Source organism: Sus scrofa, chromosome 8 (genome assembly GCF_054392235.1).
Source record: "Sus scrofa isolate SSC_HxYL_T2T_F1_AM1 chromosome 8, Sscrofa_HxYL_maternal_Yorkshire_Landrace_v2.0, whole genome shotgun sequence".
Lineage (NCBI taxonomy): Eukaryota > Metazoa > Chordata > Mammalia > Artiodactyla > Suidae > Sus > Sus scrofa.
In genome coordinates, this window is record NC_139390.1 from 35,895,249 (window position 1) to 35,916,582 (window position 21,334).

General features: G+C 34.6%; 1 long non-coding RNA gene across 1 annotated transcript; it reads right to left on the reverse strand.

Annotated features, from left to right (window-relative positions):
- Positions 1 to 3,235: 3,235 nt before the first annotated feature.
- LOC146400420 (uncharacterized) lies at positions 3,236 to 8,125 on the reverse strand. Its single transcript, XR_014812378.1, has 2 exons — positions 7,639 to 8,125; positions 3,236 to 6,930 (listed from the first exon to the last, which is right to left on the reverse strand). It is a non-coding gene; the product is annotated as an uncharacterized LOC146400420 (long non-coding RNA).
- Between the last annotated feature and the right edge of the window lie 13,209 nt (positions 8,126 to 21,334).

Consider the following 21,334-nt stretch of genomic DNA (forward strand, 5'->3'; position numbering starts at 1 on the left):
CCGGAGCTGGAATCTTTTTCTTGAGAGTCTCCCTTCACCCCCATGAAATAGAGATAGGCAGTAAAGTTCCTTTTTATACAGTGGAATTTCTAGGGACTAACCACAGAAAAACAAGTTAAATTTCAAAGTTTCCTTTTGTTTTTTCAAGAGAAAGAAAAAGGAAACCCACTATCAAAACAGATTGATGGGAATGTTATAGTGAGGTTTAACCATATTAATAATGAATGTCTGCATATGTATGGCCCTCCTAGCAATGCCATGTCTGCTACTGAAATACACCGAATTTTTGCCCTGAATTCTCAGAAGGAACGTAGTTTGGAGACAGATTCTCCCATACTGCAAGGAATACTGCTGCAAGCTTAATTGAGAGTAGTTTTTTCTTATAATTTTTATGTAAACAGATATCTGAAAGTGAGCTCCAAATTTGAAAAATTCCTTTAAAGGTTAATTCTGCCTAATTTCCTGCCCTACAGAATGACATACTTATTACCAAACATGGGTTTTTTTGGTTTATTTGAAGACAAAATAAGTGATATAACTAAAATTCAATTTAAAGCATCTTGGAAATGATTAGAGATTATAAAATAAGCCTTTAGTCACCGGGGTCAGAAAACAGTGGGGACTCATCTGTTATTTGCTTATACATGTACAACTGAAGGTAAACTCTTCCCTTCTTTCCCGCATTTTCAGCTGAAAGAATAAAGCCTGAGAAAACACATACTGCCTGTATTCTACATATTCAGAAGTGATGAGCTTGTCAGTCTCTGTGGTGGGGGAAGCCCTTTCATTATCAGCTCACATTGAGGATTTAAGAAGGCTGTAGTTAAAAGAGAGAAGAATTTCTTTGGAAAGAGTTATTGGTTGGATTGTGATCTCAAACATATAGAAGTGAAGAGGAGCACTTTTCCCTTGAGTTAAGTCAGTACAAAAATGGAATTCCTGACAACACTTAGCTTGTTATGTGTCCTATAACACACATTTGGTTTGCACCATGCCTAAGAAATACAGAGTCTAAGAGATGCAGGTTTGGTGGCAGAGTGAATGGAAATGGCTCTGCTAGGAGCCAAAGATGCTTCCTTCCACTGATAAAGGTGCACATTTCTCTTCTGTACTCTGCATGTCTCATGAGCCACGTTGGGGCCTTTTGGAATTAACTCCAACCACAAGTATGCTTTGAATAAGGGGACCTTAGCAATAAGACACTGGTTTTAGGTTATTATACCCATTAGTATGTGGGGATGGGGAAGGGTAAATGTCCACTCAGAGAAGAAGCATTTATCTTGACAAATAGAGGCATCTAGGGAGGCTCCTTCTGACAAAACCATAAAAAAAATCCCAGTTGAAAAAAGATCCCCATTAAGACTGTGCCATATCTAGAGGATACCTGAACCAGATTATTTTGTGCTAATTAATTAAGACTTTTCTTTCTATTACCTCTTCTCTGTATCTTCAGTTCCAAACCTGAATGTATAAGATACTGTTTTGTAAAGGGAAAGGTGTAGGAGAAAACTAAGAATAAATGGGAAGTCAACCACAGGTCCCTTCCCCACTGCAAGTGTCACAGCTCAAAGGAATCTCAAACTGGCAGAGGGGAAAAGCTTTAATGTTAAGTCAGGTTGAGTATTGAGATGATTAAGTTGGTCTGGATATTTTCATTTTATTATCTAAGAGTGAAAAAAAAATCATCACCTTTATAACCAAATATCAAAAATTAAGTAGTACCCTGAGTTTGAAGGTATATGAGGCAAAGTGGGAAAAATAATTGTATGAATTTACCTTATTGAGCACTCATTACACAGAAAAAATTAGGCAGAACCAAGTACATAGTAAGTGCTCAAAAACAGCTATTATTATTAGTTATTACTCCTACTACATATCTTTGTGGATATAGAATTTCAACATGTAAAAGCAAAATCTACTTTCATTTTTTGCCGAGGATGACACAGATGTTGGGGTCGAAATGACCACAGCAAAATGTTGATGTTTTTACAAATGCTAAACACTGTATCTTTTTCATTTAAATGTAGTTTTGTTCAGAAAGAAAAGAGGATTTTTTTTTTTTTAGATTTCTTTCATAAAGTGAGCATGAAATTTTTCATGGGTGAAAATTATATAATTCACTGTAGAAGATGTTCAGATATTTTATTTATAGTAAACACAATTCAACAGAATGTAGTGGACAAAAAGTGTTGGTAGATGTTGAGAGTCTGGCTTCTCACCCAGATCTGTGTGTGATCTTTCAGGCCTGACCATAAGCAATTATATATCATTGCCCAGCAGGCCATATGGGGGAAAGCAACTGTCTGTTCACTAAATTGGGCACATAGCCAGGACATTACAGTCCCTGGAGGGAGTTTCAGTCAAGAACTCAGGCACGCCAAGACCAGCCAAGCTCATAAGTATATTTCCAGGCATCTTCATTCTGAGACTTTTTTTTTTTTTTTTTTTTTAATCAGGAGGCCTTGGCTAAGACACTTTTTTCCATCTGACTTTGCTTTTCTAGTACTATCCCTTCCCCTCTCCATCCTCTGGCTCCTCAGGTCCACAAGGAGACTCTGCAGGCATCTTTGTTCTGTGCTCCTTAGCAGTGAGACTATTCCTCCAGTCCCAGCTCCCATTACCATTCTCCAGGCAGATGTAAAACACTGGGGAGCTGGTGCCTTTCTTTTAGGCCTCTTGTTTGTATTGTCACAATAAATAAATAAAGACTTGATTACAACTTTCAGTTTAGCCCATTGTCCTAACTGACTACTGCCACAATTGGCAAGCTCAACAGATGACGCTTTCGTTAGCTCCTCAAAGGGGGCTGTTGCTGCCAAAATGACAAGTATCTTGCTTTGTGAATCTCAGACTGTCTAGAAGCTCAGCTTTATGACTAAGAATAAGAATGGGTTGGGAGCTCCTGTCGTGTCTCAGCAGAAACAAATCTGATCGTATCCATGAGGATACAGGTTCGATGCTTGGGTTAAGGATCTGGCATTGTCGTGAGCTGTGGTGCAGGTTCCGGAAACTGCTGGGATCCTGTGCTTCTGCGATGTAGGCTAGCAGCTATAGCTCCTATTTGACCCCTAACCTGAGAATCTCCATATGTTGTGGGTGCAGCCCTAAAAAAAAAAAAAAAAAAAAAAAAGAGAGAGAGAAAGAATGGGTTTGATGAAGTCTCTCTCAACCATAATGCAATATGTTTTTCAAATGCTTGGTGAAAGAGTTAATGAAGCCACTGACACACTGAAGCAGGTCAAGAAGCATAAATAATAAAGACTTTATTTCATATGGTAGTAAATATGTACAAAGCTTAGCACTCTATATTTTTTAATCTCATTTAAGCAATAAGACAGACCTAAGAGGTAAGTGCTATTGTTATCTTCATTTTATAAAAAAATAAAGACTAAGAAAGTCTAACATGGTAAAATGGATTTTATAAGCTATAAATGCTATAAATGCAATTTTGTCAACATTGGAGTTCCTGCAACAGTACAGTGGGTTAAGAATCTGACTACATTGGGTTGCATCTCTGTGGAGGTGAAGGTTCAATCCCTGATCCAGCTTAGAGGGTTAAAAGATCTCGCATTGCTGGAGCTGTGGTGTAGGTCACAGCTGTGGCTCAGATTCAGTTCTTGGAGGGGGTCTTCCATATGCCACAGATGCAGCCATAATCACTGTGTAGTTTAAGAAATAACTTTTCCATGTAGATCTTACTTAAACTTAGCTCTTTCAGCACCCCAGTCTAAGAGAATTTTTTAATGCCATGATCTTGTCAAATTGGATGCTATTAGTGTTTAAGGCTGGCCAAAGCTTGTATTAAAAAAAAAGCATTTGGCTATGATTGGTGACTGATAAATGTTAAATAATTGATGCTTCTAAATATGGTTCATTATTATTTATTATTGCTATGGTTCATTATTATTGTTACAGAGTAATACAAAATAATAATTTTGTTAATTTTATAATGCTGTTAACACGACAATGGAATTTTAGATTCAAAGTTTTACTCCAGTAATTCTGGATATAATCAGTAACTACAACCCTTCTGAATTATTCTGATATTCTTGGAATAAAGAAAGGCCCATGTTGAGAGCCAAAATTGCAAGCATGTATTTCCTTTGTTGGTAGATTAACAATATCAATAAATTGTTTAAAACGTTAGTAAAGAAAGAATGAAAAAAATAAATTTTAACAATCTTATAAACTGGTATGATATTTGACTCTAAAGTCTGCTTTCTTACCCATGCTGTTACCTTCTACAGAGGAAATAAAACTTTCTTTATTCTTACACTCTTAGGAAATTTTCCATAAGATCTAACTCATCCAGAATATACCATTTGTCTTATAATTTCCATTTGTAGACAGAGCTTAATAAAAATTTACATAGATCCAAGTATTCCTTACAGCTTTTTTGCCTTATCACCCACTCAACTACCTTCAGTCCCCAAGCTTTTACCTACTATTCTGCTCCACTTTATTATCAGGTTCAGCATCCCTATATATTTTTTTGTCAAGTCTATCAGATTCTCTAGGGAAGTGGGTCATTTTCTTGCTCATTAAATCTGCCAGTTTGTTTTTCTAATATCAAATAATATTGTATACCCCACAAGATACCGATTATTTTCACAATCACAGATTTTCATATTTCCATTTCTATATCCTGCTATAACTACATGATAATCTTGAAAATCACCAATAAATTGGTGTACACCGTGAATCATTTTTTGAAAGTGGCACCTTTTCTTGCTATAGTCCATTGTATTTCCTCTTCCCAATAATTGTAAAAATATGTGACTGCAAATATAAATCACCAGTAACCATGGAAAGAAGAGGTATCTTGGCTTAACTTATAAAACTGAGCTTTGGAATTAGACAGACAGTGGTGCCCTGAAAAGCTGCCCTGAAAAGCTGCATGATTTTGGAGAGATGTTTACTTCTCGGTGTCTCAGTCAATGTCTCTTCACTGTGAAAGGAGGATTACTCTCACTTTGCAGTCATTTTGGAAAAAAAAAAAAAATCTAGTTAATGTATCAAAAATACTTGACTCACTGCTTGGCAACTAATAATACAAAGGTCAAAGCATTTCTGACAGCTAGGCTTATGTTAAGAGCTTTACACATTTTTTATCTGATTTGATTTAATCCTCATAAGAACATTATGATGTACAGACTTGTTGCAAGAAGAGGTACTTTTCCCATTTCTTCATTTTCATTCTCCATTTCAGATGTTTTTGTTGATATTTGTGCTATGGACTAAATTGTGTCCTTGACAAAATTCACCTTTTGAAACCCTAACTTATAACTATATTTAGAGATGGGCCTTTGGGAGGTAATTAAAACTAAATGGGTCATGACTGTAGAACCCTCATGATGGCATTTGTTGCTTTATAAGAAGAGGAACATTGCTCTCTTTCTCTCTCTCTGCCACTGAAGATACAAAGAGAAGTTGGCTATTTGCAAACCAGAAAGAGAGCCTTTATCAGTCCAATCTCTTGACACCTTTATCTTGGACTTCCAGATATTAATCTTAGTCTCCAGAACTATAAGAAATAAGTGTTTGTTGTTTACCCAGTCTGTGGTATTTTGTTGTAATAGCCCAAGTAGATTAACACAAGCTGAGATGCAATATATCTTATATCATTATTATTTAAAATAATAATCATCTGATTACTTGTTTATTCCAGCTATTGAAATCCATTTATCAAATTTTCTATATATTTTTTCAATATCTCCATTAAATAAACACTTCGTTTTTCTCTCCTGCATTGTTCTTTTCTAATAATGCCATCTAAAAACAATCTTATTCCTTCTTTTTTTCTCAAAAGAGATATTGCATTCTAGAGGACAGGAATTGTCTCTTTTCAACTCTTGATCTTTTATAACCTATAACAGAAACTCACTAAATATCTAACTGAACTAATGCAATAAATTGGTGGAAGGAGATTAAGTTTTATTCTGTAAAATATGCACTATTTGATTATGTTGATAAGGAGAGACATGTATTATTTATTTTATTGAAAATCTCATAAATACTTTATGTAGTTTGAGATCATTCATAGATATGTATATATATACACACATAGAGAGAGAGCTGTATATATACATATTCATATAGATTTATATTATATATGCAGAAATAAAATATAAGCACATTAAAATATCAAAGATAACATCCTGAATATAAGTTTAAGGATGACTTTTTCTCCTAAATATTATGTACATATTTTTTTTCAAATCTACTACTTTTAATTCTAATAAAAATGTTAAAATTCAGGGTTTTTTTTGAAAGATTTTAATAGACACTATTATAAGAAATCTACCAAAAATAGTTGTAGAATTTCAGTGCCATGGAGTGAAAAAATCCAGATTACACATCAGGTCAAATGCCAGATTCAGTGACGCTTTCCAATTTGAGCTTGTCTTAATCATATTTTGGTAAGTATGGTAGAAATACAAAATGGATGAAGCTCATTGAGGAGGCTTAAAATGCTTTCCGTGTTTATCCCCCAAACAAATTGTAATTGATCTCTCATAATGTTCTACTTTTTGGAACATAAAGGAGAAATAAATAATGTTTATATGTAGGCCACACTGTAGTTTAGAAGAGCCTAAGAACACTTTTTTTTTTTTTGAGAATTACTTGACATCTACAAGCCTGGTACTCATGTACATGGTGCACAGGTGTTAGTTCAGCTTTTGCCAGGCCTCATGACTCTGACCCAAGCCTACTTAGTTGTCTCCTTTTCTTCAGGATTCCTTATCTCCAGCCTCCCCAGTTCACTTCATCTTGAAATATGTCCCATGTTCTCCCCTCTCTTTCAGCCCAGATGATGCATGCTTATTTTCCAAGGAGTCTGGAGCAGTTTTATAAATTCTCTTCTCTATTGCATTCTTGTCATAGCCCTGATTCACGTAGACATTGCTTAACTGTCCTGAAGAGTCAATGCTAGAAGTAAAATACAAACAAATTAAAACGGAATATTGCCCTTGTTGTTCTTTTTAGGATCCCCATCAAAACATTAATTTTCCTCAAGGAATAATGAATAACTATGAATAATTGGAGAACAGTCAACTAGATGAATAATGCGAAAGAAAAGTTCAATGACTAATATTACAAATTTCACTTGCTGTACAGTCTCCTACTTATATATCATCATACCTGTACTGTGAACCCTTTCAGGTCAGAAACTGTATCTTATTCTTGTAGCACAATGCCAGGCTAGCTCAGAGAAGACACAGAAATGCCCACATTCAATGAATAAAGTTAATACACATTTCTCTAATTATATGCTTAACTACATATTCGTTCTTTAATTTATTTTTTATTTTTTATTTTTTGGCTTTTTAGGGTCGCACCCATGAAACATGGAAGTTCCCAGGCTAGGGGTCCAATCAGACCTACAGCTGCTGGCCTGTACCACAGCCACAGCAACAAAGGATCCAAGTTGTGTCTGGGACCTGCACCACAGCTCATGGCAACGCTGGACCCCCAACCCACTGAGCAAGGCCGGGGACTGAACCCGCATCTTCATGGATTCTAGTCAGATTCCTTTCCACTGCACCACGAAGGGAACTCTGTCTTTAATTTTAACTTTAAAACATTTTTTAAACCTTTTAGAAATAAAACAGCTGAAAAGTATATGTAATAGCTTACTTTGTAGCCTTATGATTCGACAAGGGACATCTTCATCAAATTCTATAATAAATGAATCTCAGTAGAAAAGCCATTGCATGTTCTCTCCTGCGTTTTCAAGCAGCTAGAAGTGTTAATTAGTGGAACTTTGGCAGCTCTTCTTCTCCATGAGCTTTTCTTTGCAGGGTCTGTCTTGTCTTCTCATGCTTAGCTGACAGTGACATGGTCATTGCGTTCACAAAGAACTCTCATTTCTCCCCCTTGGGTCTTCCTTTGCCCATAATTTACTCATCATTTGTCCTCCTTCACGTTCTTTTCCTCTGTTTCTCTCTGTGTCTTCCTCTTTTTGTCTCTCTTGTCTCTGTCTCTCTGTTTCTCTGCCTGTTGCTGGAGGCCAGTTCCGGTGGCCAGGGAGTATACATCCCGATTGGAGAGGGACACGGCGTCAGCGAATGTGCTATTACGGAGACAGCCTCTTTGTCCCTTCTTTCAGGGCGCTGGACTTCTCAAACTTTATTGGCATAAGTGGTTGATTATATAGACAGCTTTTTGCTACAGATTACATCACAGTGTTAAAAGTACATTGGTTAACTATTACATGGTATAGCAGCTATACATCATGTTTTAAGATCTTTGTTTTAACTAAACTTAGTGGGTACAATTTAGGGGCAATTAGGTACAATACATCATGGAAAGGAGGAGACAGTACAAATCATCCCATGGCCATCCAGTCTTTACAATTTGAAGAGTTTACAGACACAAGAATTTGGCATTCACAAATCTTGTTTTTAGACTGGTGCTTGTCTTTAAAGCGTTATGGCAGGGAGACAGTGTAAGTAAATATAAACCAACTTACTAGCTATCACTTAAAAGCTTCTATAACTCATAGCTAGGTGTCTTTTAGTCAAGAATAATGTAAGACTAACTTCTATGAACCTCATTAAAATCTTAACTCTAAAGTTTACTATATAACTAGTTAATAGATAAACAACTCTAAAGTTTACTATATAACTAGTTAATAGATAAACACTATGTTTTAACTAAGTTGTATTTAAATAGGGGAAAGTCCTTCAGGATGAAATTCTTATATTATTGCTGTAATTTTGTTAAATCACAAACCACACAGGAAAATAAGAATGGGAAATAAGAATAAAAAGTAAATAATCAGGAAAGACTGAGGAAAACTGAATAACAAATAAAACAACAGGAAAGACTAGGTCACCCAAGAAACAATCCATGCTCTCTGGTGCAAACATGGAAATTGCTTTCCCAGGAAAGCCCCAGTTCTTCCCCATCAACATCAAAATGAGAGCTGTGTAACCTGAGGCCTGCCCTCGGCTTGTACCGTGCAGGCAAGCTTTCATCCTGACCAGAGGCCCACCTTTGGCATGCACTGTTCAGGCAGGCTTTTTATCCTGACCAGAAGCCCACCTTCAGCTTATACTGTTCAGGTGAGCTCCCTTCCTTGGTTAGGAACTTGCCTTCAGGTTTTTCTGCCATCAGGCAAGGTCGTTTTTTTGAGTCCTTGCATCTCTTCGGCTCCCCGCATCTGCCTCTATAAATGCATACACATACATGCACACACACACACATCCTATTGGTTTTATATAGAGAGAAAACTCTGACTAATACAGGGATACAATAATTCTTATGCTGTAGAAAAACAAATGTATTTTAATTGGTCTTTCAGCAAATTTTGTTAAAATTTCCACTATCCATTGTATAAAGTACAAGAATAAAGGCCAAATGATTCACATACATTATATATAATCTTAACAACAATCCAAGAGTATATTATCCAATTTTATATATGAGAAAATGAGGCTCAGTGAAGTAAATAACTTCTTCAAGATGACCTGGGTGATGGTCACCGAGCCACTATTCGAGTCCAATACTATTTGAATATGATGTTTATTACCTTTCTATTAGGATAGGTGGTTTTTCTTTAGTGCAAAGTCTAAATAATTAGACATTTTGGGTAATGGAAAGGACATGAAATGGCAACTGTATATATTTTTAAAGTCTTGGTCAGAAAGTTCTTCCATATCTTGTATGGGATCTTTCCAATGGATTTTTCCCTCTATGGCTACATTTCATGACAGCCTTTCTTTTTCTTTCTTTCTGTCTTTCTTTCTTTTCTTTCTGGCTACACCCATGGCATATAGAGGTTCCCAGGCTAGGGGTTGAATCAGAGCTGTAGCCACCGGCTTATACCACAGCCAGAGAAAAACTGAATCTGAGATGTGTCTGTTACCTACACCACAGCTCACAACAACACCGGATCCTTCACCCACTGAGCAAGGCTAGGGATGGAACTCGTATCCTCATAGATACTAGTGGTGTTCGTTAACCACTGAGCTACAACAGACATTCCTCATGACAGCTTTTCAGCAATTGAAGCTAGCTATCTGATTCAAAATATTTTTTCTCTCTCTTTTTAATGTTTTGTCTTCTCCCTTGTGATTGGTTTTACCAGTGTTCTTTGGTTAGCTGTCCATTGGTCTGTGGCTTCTTGTTTCTAGGACCAGTGTTAAGAGGGAAAGTGTTACAGTAGCTTTGTATACACTGGGGAAAGCTTCTTAGAGATTTCTACTGATAAGCTTGAAGAAAATGAAGAACACTGCATCAATTCATTGCCACTGAAAAAAATGGTATAGGAGGAAAATATTGCACTTAGACATTTACATTTCATGAAAAAAGAAGACCCTAATGACTAGAGGATGACTAGGGAAATTTAGAATATATGAGTACATTGTAACAATAATTTAAAATAAATAAGATAAATCATGAAACTGTAAAATGTATTAATTATTTTCCATTTAAGCCAAGTTTTCACTTTAATTTCTTACATTAAAAAACATAAATATTTTGTAAGATTTTTGGTTTTTGTACAATTTTATTAGGATAAATATACATATGATAAATTGTATACATTTACATATAGTTTGACAAATTTATACACTGGTATCAAGACTACTTCAATCAAGAAAAAACAGAAAGTTGCCTCATGCCTCTTTGCAATTTTAGTCCTCTGGCCTTGGTAACTATTAATCTGATTTCTATCACTATAGATTAGTTTTGGAAGTTCCAAAATTCATATAAAGAAATGTACTCTTTTGTATCTGTCTTTTTTTCAATCAGTATAATGAAGGTGAGATTCATTCTTGTTGTTGCACAGATAGGTAGATTGTTCCTTCTTATAACTGAGCAGTTTTCTTTTGTGTGAATTTACCACAATTTGTATATCTTTTCAGCTGTTGATGGAAATTGAGTTGATTATAACGTTAGAATATTACAAATACAATTGTTATAAGAATTCAAGTATAAGAATTTTTGTAGACATATAAGTCTCTTAAGTTGATATCTAGCAGTGAAATGGCTGGGTTATAGGATAACTGCATAATTTACATTATAATCAACTTCCAAAATGATTTTATAATTAGTTGTGCCATTTTCATACAAATTAGCAATATAGGACAAAGTGAATTGTTCCATATCCTTGTCAGTTCTATATACTTTAGCAGTTTTAATCTGTGTGAAATGAAAATTATATTGGGTTTGAATTTCATTTTTCTTATTTCTAATGGTTTTTTAAACCATTTATTAAGGTATGATTGGCATTCAAAGAGCTGTATAATTCAACTGCATATACAATTTGATGAGTTTGGAGATAACTGCACATCCATGAAACTATCTCCATGACACAATATATTCTCAAGACAAATTCATCATCCTCAAAAGTTTTATTTCATTGTTTTTATTAATATTTTTTATTTTAAATTTTATTGTTAGTGACAGGAACATTTAATGTAAGTTCTACCCTCTTAGCAAAAATTTAGGTATACAATACATATCATTAACCATGGGAACTAACCTGTACGATAGATCTCTAGGACTCATTCATCTTATATAACTGAAAATTTGAAACCTTTGAACATATTTTCATCTTATTGGCCATTGATTAATCGCCTTTTGTGACTTGTCTATAGAAGTCATCTGCCTGGTGTTTGGAGGTTATGACTTTATTAATGACCTGTACAAGTCAGTTACATATTCTAGACACATATCCTTTGATATTTGCACTCTGAATATTTTCTCATTTGAAGCTTGTAAGCTTTATATTCCTTTATTGATATCTTTTGAAATGAGAAATTTAAAATTTTTTATTGTCTAATTCATCACTTTGTTTTAGTAGTTAGTGTATTTGTGGTAAGAGAAATTTGCCAATTTTCCAAAGATTTTTTTTCTTATCTTTTCTTCTAGAAGTATTTTTTGATTTTACTTTTATATTGAGGTCTATGATCAATTTAGAGTTGATTCTTGAGTATGGCGTAAAGTTGGATACCTGACTCTCTTATCATTATTTGTTTAAAAGATTATCCTTTCTCCTCTGAATCTCCTTAGCAGCTTTTTTGAACATCAATTTTTTTGCCATAGACCTGTGATTCTATTTCAAGGTATACTATTCTGTTTCATTGACTGTTATCTCTTTTACCATTGTATCACTGTCTCGATATCTGTAGCTCTATAGTCTTGAAATTAGGTTGTGTAAATCTTTCCAGTTTGCTCTTTTCAAGTTCATTTTAGCTATTCTGGGCCCAGTGAATTTTCATATGAATTTTGCTCTGTTTATCAATTTATTCAAAAAATAATCTTGCTATGGTTGTGTAGAATTTATAGCTCAATTTGTAGAGAATAATTTAACACTACTGAGTTTACCAACTCATGAACATAGTCCAAAAATATTTAATATCTTACCCTTAATATTATATATTGTAATAGATGTTCTCTACAAAATTGAATAATTTATGTTGTTCAAATGTTCGCAGTCATTTTATCATAAATATTGAATTCATCTTGAATTTTTTATCATGAACATGTTGAATTTTAGTCATACACTAAGATTATCATATGTGCCCAGCTCTCTTTTTTTGTTAAAATGACAAAATACATTATTTAATTTTCCAATGTTTAACCTTTTATTCCTGGGGTGAAACTTAGTGGGTCATGATATTATCAATTTTGTGTGATGTTGGGTTTTATTTAATAAAATTTTGTTGAGGATTTTGCACCTATGTTCTCTATGTATGCAGGTCTCTATTTTATTTTTGTAATGTGTACCAAACTTCTGTATCTGATTTATGATGGCAGTACATTGGAGAATGTTCTCTCCTTTGTTTTACAAAAGAGTTTGAATCAAAGTTTGCCTAACATTTTCCCTTAATTTTCTTTCAGTATTCATCAGTGAAAATATCTGTGCCATATGTTTTCCTCATGGGAAAGTTTTGTTTTTTCCTTTAATTAAAATCCCATTTCTTTAACAGATATTTGGCTATTCCTTCTTAAAATGTGTCCTTGAATCGTGCTTGCTTAATGTGTTTTTCAAAGAAATGTGTCCATTTCAATTGTTATTGAACATATTTTTATAACTTCTTTATTATAATCTCTTAATTGTCATAGCATCTCTAGTGATCAGTATTCTATTTCTGATATTGGTAATAAATGTTTCCCTCTCCTTTTTCTTGATTATAATCAGCAGGGATGCATCAATTTTTTTTTATAAGAGAAAAAAATAAACTTTTACATGACATTTTTATAACTTTTTTTATTTCATTGATTTGTGCACCTCTCATTATATACAATGTCTATAAATATCACGTTAAGTCAGTCATTCTGGTTGATAGTATCGATCAGACATTCTGTAGCCTTACTGGATTTTGTCTACTTGTTTTATTACTTACTCTGAAATTGATGTTAAAGTTTCTTTCTGACCATGAGTCTTTTTATCTTTTCTTTTCTCAATTTTGAACCTTTTGTCAAATTATATCTTTCTGATGGATGGATGCATTTTTCATAACAGCATGTGACTTTCTATTTATCAAAGTTTACATTTTATCACTTTGCTGTAGTCACATCAACTTCCATGTGCCTTTTGTTTACATTTTATATATATATTTTTTGTTTTTTTGTCTTTTTATGGCCGCACCGGCAGCATATGGAGGTTCCAGGCTAGGGGTCCGTTCAGAGCTGTAGCCGCCGGCCTATGCTAGAGCCACAGCAACCGCCAGATCCCAGCAGCATCTGCGACCTACACCACAGCTCACGGCAACGCTGGATCCTTAACCCACTGAGCAAGTCCAGGGATTGAACCTGCAATGTCATGGTTCCTAGTTGGATTTGTTTCCTCTGTGCCATGACGGGAACTCCTACATTTTATATCTTTTCATTTTTTAACTTTATCCTGTTTTTGCCTTTGCATTTTCAAGTACAAATGACCAAGACTCCCATCTTGTCTAAACTTTAGCCAGGATCATCTGTCCCTCTTCTTGAGGCCTCAGCTTTGGCAGCTGCCCTGCTCTTAACCTGCTTAGCCCAGTTTTAACAAAGAATTCCGCTATATCACTTTCAATTCTCCCGCCCTTGCTTCTTTGATTAAGTTTCTCACCCCTTACTGATGTCTAAGTCTTTTCCCTTCCCTTAGCCATAATCCTGTTAAGCCAGTTTATCAAGAATTCATCTGCCCTTGGTATATTTTCTTCCGTTGACCCCCTTGTTCTGCTCACTGGCTGTAAATCTTCAGCTGTCCTTTGTGTATTCAGAGTTGAACTCAGTTTTATACTGAAGTCTTTCTCCTATATGACAACAGATCAAGTAAAACCTGTTTTGCCATTTCCATCAAGTGTTTGGTATAAATTTTTTTTTCTTTTTTGCATCCAAAGCTCATAGTAGGGACTTGCTTTTATATCTAGTCTGATACGCTTGGCCTTTTAATTGGAGAATTTAGTGATTTGTAATATAAATATTATAACCATCTTGTTTTGATTTTCCATTTGAGTATTCTACTTTTGTTTCTTGGTTACTACTTTCTTGATTTTCTTCAGTTATTTTTTCCCTTCCTATTCCAATGAATTTCCTATACTGGCCTTTTAATGTCTATCCTATATATCTATCCACCTATCTATTTATCCTTTTTCTTGATGACTCCAGCTGTTATATAGTGCATTTTTAACTTACTAGAATCCGCTTAGAATTAATAGTGTACCATTTTATTCCACATCTCACTTCACTTAAGAAATTGTACTTATTTACAACTTTATACTAAAATATTCCACAGAGCACTTACATGACTATATCCATTTCCTCTCATACTCTTCTTGCTTTAGTAAGTCATATAATAATGCTCATTTCATAATGCTATTATTTTTATTTAAAATTTAATTATCTTTTAAGGAAATTATATGAGGAAAAACACCCATTTTTGATTTAAATTAACCACTTTATTAAATACTTTAAAAAATAAATCTAGGGAGTTCCCATTGTGGCGCAGTGGAAAGAACCCTACTAGTATCCATGAGGATGCAGGTTGGATCCCTGTCCTCGCTCTGTGGGTTAAGGATCCCACGCTGCTGTGCACTGTGGTGTAAGTCGCAGACATGGCTCGGATCCTGCATTGCTGGGGCTGTGGTGTAGGCCAGCAGCTATAGTTCTGATTCGACCCCTAGCCTGGGAACTTCCATACGATGCAGGTGCAGCCCTAAAAAGCAAAATTAATTAATTAATTAAATCTAGAAGCACATTTTTTTTTCTGTACAAACCAAAGTTCAGTTGTGTTTCTTATGCATTTGCTTTAAAATTCAGTTCTTAACTTTATAAGCCACAACTGAGAGAGCTGGAACTTCTATGTTATTGTATGTTTTTAATTTATTTTTATTTTGGCTAAGAGGACAGTAGAAAAAGATTTTCTGGCATTTTTGTTTATTTGGCTATATTTATGTAAATTTCTGATTGCCAGTTGCTTAGATAGCAAGTGACAAGGCAGAAATCTTTAAAGTATTAAAGTTACTTAAACCTAAGGCTAAATCTTGAATACATTTTTGAATTCTTTAATATCCTTAACCTAGCAGACTGACTACCCATGTGGTATTCTTTGTTTCCTTTGCCGATTTATTTGGCAATGAAGAGCAAATTTTGTGAACTTGTGTCAAGTTTATAAATAAAAACCCATTAAAACAAACTTTTTAAAAAATCACCAACTAATATACTACACCTGGTGCCTTTCTTTTCTTCTGTAGATCTAGTATCTCATTTTATATCATTTCTTCAGAATGCCTTGTAAGAAGTTCTGCTGGTTACCAATTATCTTGCTAATCTGATAATGTCTTTTATTTAAAAATCATCTTTATGGTATATTTTTTCCAAGGTTAGAATCCTGGGTGTCTTTTTTAGCACTTTAAAGATGTCTTATCATGGTATTCTGGCCTGCATAGTTTCTAATGAAAAGGTTATGCATTGTCTCTTTTTACTCTGATTACTTTCAATATTTTTCCTTTGTTATTGGTTTTAAGCAGTGTGAAAAAAGATGTACCTATATGTAGCAGTATTTTTTATTGATCTTTCTTTGGGATTTGTGAGGTTCTTGGATCATTGCATATTCTTATTCAGGTGAAGAATTCTTACCGTCTCTAAGTGGGACTTCAGATTTTATTGTACCACGTTCATTTTTTTAAGGTCAAAATTTCCTATTCTTGTTTTCTAACACTAATTTTCTTCAACCTAACTCTAGTTATCATAGTGAATATTGACACTATTTAAAAATCAATAATTTGAACCATCTGGATTTGAAGTTAGTTTTTGCTTAAACATGTTGTTTAAGCAAAAGAAAGATGAATACTTCCCAGAATTGGATTAGGACTTGTTCCCCATATGTGTTCCTCAAGCCTCTTGTACTTAAACTAGTCACAGCACTTATTGTGGAAATATATTCTTTATATGTGCCTCTCTACCAAATTCCACAGCAAAATAGTTACAGTGAGGAACTATGACTATTCTTACTGTATTTTCACTACATAGAATGGAAGGGGATATTAGGCATACAATAATATGTTGTTCGAATAAATAAGTAAGAGAAGAGGATGCTGTAGCCCTCTAACTCATAATTTGATAGCCTAATGCTGTGCCATCACCAATGTGTGGAAATAAATTCTAAATAGATATACAAACCCTGTCTCAAGAATATCTTTAAAAGGTACCTTTCTGGAATTCCCACTGTGGCTCAGTGGTTAATGGACCTCACTAGTATTCATGAGGATGTGGGTTTGATTGGATCCCTGGTCTTGCTCATTGTGTTAAGGATCCAGCATTGCTGTTAGCTGTGGTGTAGGCCGCCGGTTCTGTTCAGATCCCGCGTTACTGTGGCTGTGGTGTAGGCCAGCAGCTACAGCTCTGATTCGACCCCTGGTCTGGGAACCTCCATATGCAGTGGGTGTGGACCTAAAAAAAAAAAAAAAAAAAAAAGAAGAGAGAGAAGTTACCTTTCTGTTAAGGGTATTCTACTTTCCCATTGTTGCTTGCCAATCTTGCAGAATATTTTCTTTTCTTGTCTTATTTAGCTCCTTGAATTAAAGATAACCCAGCATCAGATTGTTATTTCTATTGAACTAGAAAATAGATAGCTTTTTTGATTGTTCTTGTGATGTATTCTCTATGACTCTGGGAAGGAGTCAGTGACATTCAACAGATATCTTGTGGTCAAAGGTGTCTCTAAGCCTCTGTGTTATTAGTACTCAATGCCATTTTTAAAAAAATTCACAAAAATATTTTCTTCATATGAAGTGATTTGGTACTGCAACTTTAAGACATGTACCCTAGCTACAAACCCAACCATATTGTTGCCTAAAGTCTTTCCTACCTGCACTCAATAAAGCAGTAAAGAAATTCTGGAGAAGCCTCTAGCAGAAAGTGATTCACTGCCTTATCTGACCAAATTCCTAAGATATTACTAGAACTCCTTTCTCAACTCAAATAATTTTCTGATCTTCTGCGGAGGGAGATTGGAAAACTTAGTGTGAAAAATGATTAGTGTCTAATTTAGTAGCTGAAAATTTTGATTAAACTTTTAAAATGAAATTACACTAAATTAACATACAATAAGGAAATATTAAATAGGTGACTCTTTTTTCTAAAGGGACATACAGTTGATCCATTTTGTTACGTTGCATTTTGGATTTTTAATATGTTTCTTAAAAGTAATTAGTAGAGGAGTTCCTGTCATGGCTCAGTGGTTGACGAATTCGACTAGAAACCATGAAGTTGCAGGTTTGATCCCTGGCCTTGCTCAGTGGGTTAAGGATCTGACATTGCCATGAGCTGTGGTGTAGGTCACAGATGTAGCTCTGTGTTCTGGCGTAGGCAGATGTTGCTGTGGTTCTGGCGTAGACGGTGACTACAGCTCCGATTAGACCCCTAGCCTGGGAATGTGCCACATTGCAGCCCTGGAAAAGACAAAAAGACAAAAAGAGAAAAAAAAAGTAATTAGTAGAGAAAACATCTTCATATTACAAGATTCAAGATTTTAAATATGGAAAATACTGCAATATAGAAATAATAAATTAAAAGAATTCATTTAAAGGCAAATTTTGAAATAAAAATATCTTCTTTTAGATTATATAAGATAATTCTAGAGAATTTTTACATTTGAGGGCATATAAAAATGTGTAATTACTTCTTATATGAATTTATACAGTTATGGTTCCCAAACAGAAAAATTAATATTAAGATTTGAAATAACCGACTAGGTCCTAAAATTAACCTCATTTTGTTTTCTCAAATTTGATACAGATTACATCTTACAAATAAATCTACATCATTATGAGCCAGAAGGATCAAGTCAAACTTTATGTGGGCAAATGTCTTTCATGTTAGTTATAATCAAATCATAGTGCTTCAAAACTCCAGGATAAATACACTTGAGAAAGCTCAGTTACATGAAGCTGAGGCTTTGAGAAGGATATTCCTAAATAACTTATCTTTGCACATTTTCTACCATTTTTAAAATATAGCTTCGTTAAGCAAAGGATTTTCTATTTATCCTAATATCCTAAAGTACATTCTACTAGGTTTATTTTTAAAGGCCAAAGATAAAATACAATTTTTGAAGAAATAAGTTTTAAAAAGTTTAAGATGTATTTTAAGCCTTTTTTTTTTTTTTTTTTTTTTTTTTTTTTTTTGTCTTTTTGCCTTTTCTAGGGCCACTCCCGCGGCATATGGAGGTTCCCAGGCTAGGGGTCAAATCGGAGCTGTAGCCACCAACCTACGCCACAGCCACAGCAACGCCAGATCCGAGCTGCATCTGTGACCTATACCACAGTTCACAGCAATGCTGGATCCTTAACCCACTGAGCAAGGCCAGGGATCGAACCTGCAACCTCATGGTTTCTAGTCCGATTCATTAACCACTGCGCCATGATGGGAACTCCGAGACATATTTTAAGGCTATTGTCCTGCTGCATAAAATACTTTGGAATAGATCAATTCAATAAATATATTTATTTTGCAAATAATCTTTTCCAGTGAAAATTTCGTAACAAGGAATGAAAAATCTGGATATTGGGGGAAATAATAGCCCTCATCTCACAAAAGAAAATCACTGTTTCTAACATATTAAATCTTTTTTACTATGTGGCTATAATATATCCCTGAGAATATCATAAAATATCTGTAGTTTTTCTTAGCTTAATATTACAAATAAGCTTTATACATTTTATAAATGATTTCCAAATGTGATTTTAACAGTATTTAATATTTTATGTACCTATTTAGTAACCATGTATAATTAGACACACAAACACACACTGTCACTTTGCCATTTATGTGTGAGAGAAGAGAACAGTCCCTTGATGAGGAATACACAGAGAAAAACTTCACTTTGCAGGGTGATGGGTAGAGACCTCCTTTTCTGTAGAGAATGTAGATGGTATACATTTGAGAGATTCTGAGAAATCAGTTTCCTCTCATGCACAATCTAGCGCTAGTCAAATCTAGAAACAGGTAATATGGTATATACTACTCAATGCTGAGGCTTTTAATCCCTTGTCTCCCACTACATATTCTTTTAGGCATAGAATGTGCTAATTTTTCTCCCTTCACGTATTGCTCGAATTTAATGCAGCACTTTCCATATTCCTGGGGATATGAAATCACTGGTTAATTTTACTTATCCTTCATATTTTATATCATATTACGGTCTTTACTGTTGCCATTAGGTCTATCGGAATTTTAATACGTAGCTAATAAAAATGATGATGATGAAAAACACTTTAAATTTATATAGGTCTTTTAACTCTCCAAGGAACATTTACATGTAATTTTTATTTTCTTCGGTGGTGGATGCCAAGTTTCATTCATCTTTGTAACCGGTCTAGCAACCTAGCAAGTTGACTGCTACATTTGTAGACTTACAGTAAATGTATGAAAAAACATTACTCACAGAATCTTGTCAGGTAAGGAGGACAAATGCCATTATGCTGATTAGAAAAAAGAGGAAAGTGAGGACAGAGATATTTAATTTATTCAAGGCTGCATTATTTGCTAATGACACAGTTCAGACCAAAAGAATACTAAGGCTCTATTTTCTAGTCTAGAGATGCTTATAGTATAATAGAATATGCCCTTCTTGTTTCTAGAGTTTTTTACAAAAATATAATTATTAGTAAAGTATGTGTTGTTTTTCAGCATTTCTTTTTTTTCCCCCCCAAGGAAAGGTAATATAATACCAAACAGGTTTATTTGTGGCCGTAAAGTGAATGTATGAATTAAAATGTACCTGGGATTTTGTTTTAATCAGGGATGATCAGATGACAGAGACAATAGCCTTGAAAGAAGAGCTTATTACTTACAATTCCTCCCCAAAGAGGGCACACTCTATGGTGTAGAACTACCCAGGGAAGCACATGATTTGATCAGATGGCAGAAGGAGGGAGGGGAAAGCCAGGGCCAGATCCTTTATTGTGGTTTTCACTGAAAAGAATGGACAAGTCAGAGTGAATATTCTGAATAAGTTTAGTACGGGATAAGTTGAGTAATTTTAGCCTCTGGTATTAGGGGTGATTTCTCCTTGTTTAGTACCTGGGTCTAGGATGCCAAAGCATCATAATAAATGGAATAAAAAATAAGCAATGCATGTATGCAAAATATATTCTCTAAATTCTCAGATTACTTAAAAAGTTGAGGATTCTCTATTTCTTCATATAATTCTCTGGATCTGTCTTGATGAGTAAGAAAAATGACACAAACTAAATGGCTAATACCAAGGACTACCATAATAAAGTACCAGAAACTGGATGACTTAAAAGAAGAGAAATTTATTGTCTCAGTTCTGGAGGCTACAAGTCCAAAATCAAGATGTTGGCAGGGCAAGCTTCCCTCTGAAAACTGTAGGGGAGTATCTTTCCTTGTCTTTTCTTAGTCTCTTGTAGTTTGCCAAAACTCTTTGGCTCCTTGGCTTGCAGTTGCCATACTTCAGTCACTTAGTATTCTCTCCTCATGTGTCTCTCTCTGTCTCTCCCCGTCTCCCCCCCCGCCCCGCCTTTTTTTTTTTTAATAAGGACAGCAGTCCTGTTGGCTTAAGGGCCCACCGTACTCCAGTATGACTTTATTTTATCTAATTATGTCTGTAGTAATCTTGTTTCTATATAAAATCACATCCTGATGTACTGGGGAGTCAGGGCTTCAGTGTGTCTTTTTGGTGGCCATAATTTAGCCCATAATAGGCATGATTAATTTATTTTTCTTTTACAGAAAAATTATTTAAATTTCAAAAACAAATCAAGTTTTTGTGCTATACAATGAACTCCTTCTCAAAATAACACTAGTCTGCGATTTATGAAAGAATGTAAAGTTACATCCAACAATGAAAATATAAGTGGGGTATACATGTAAA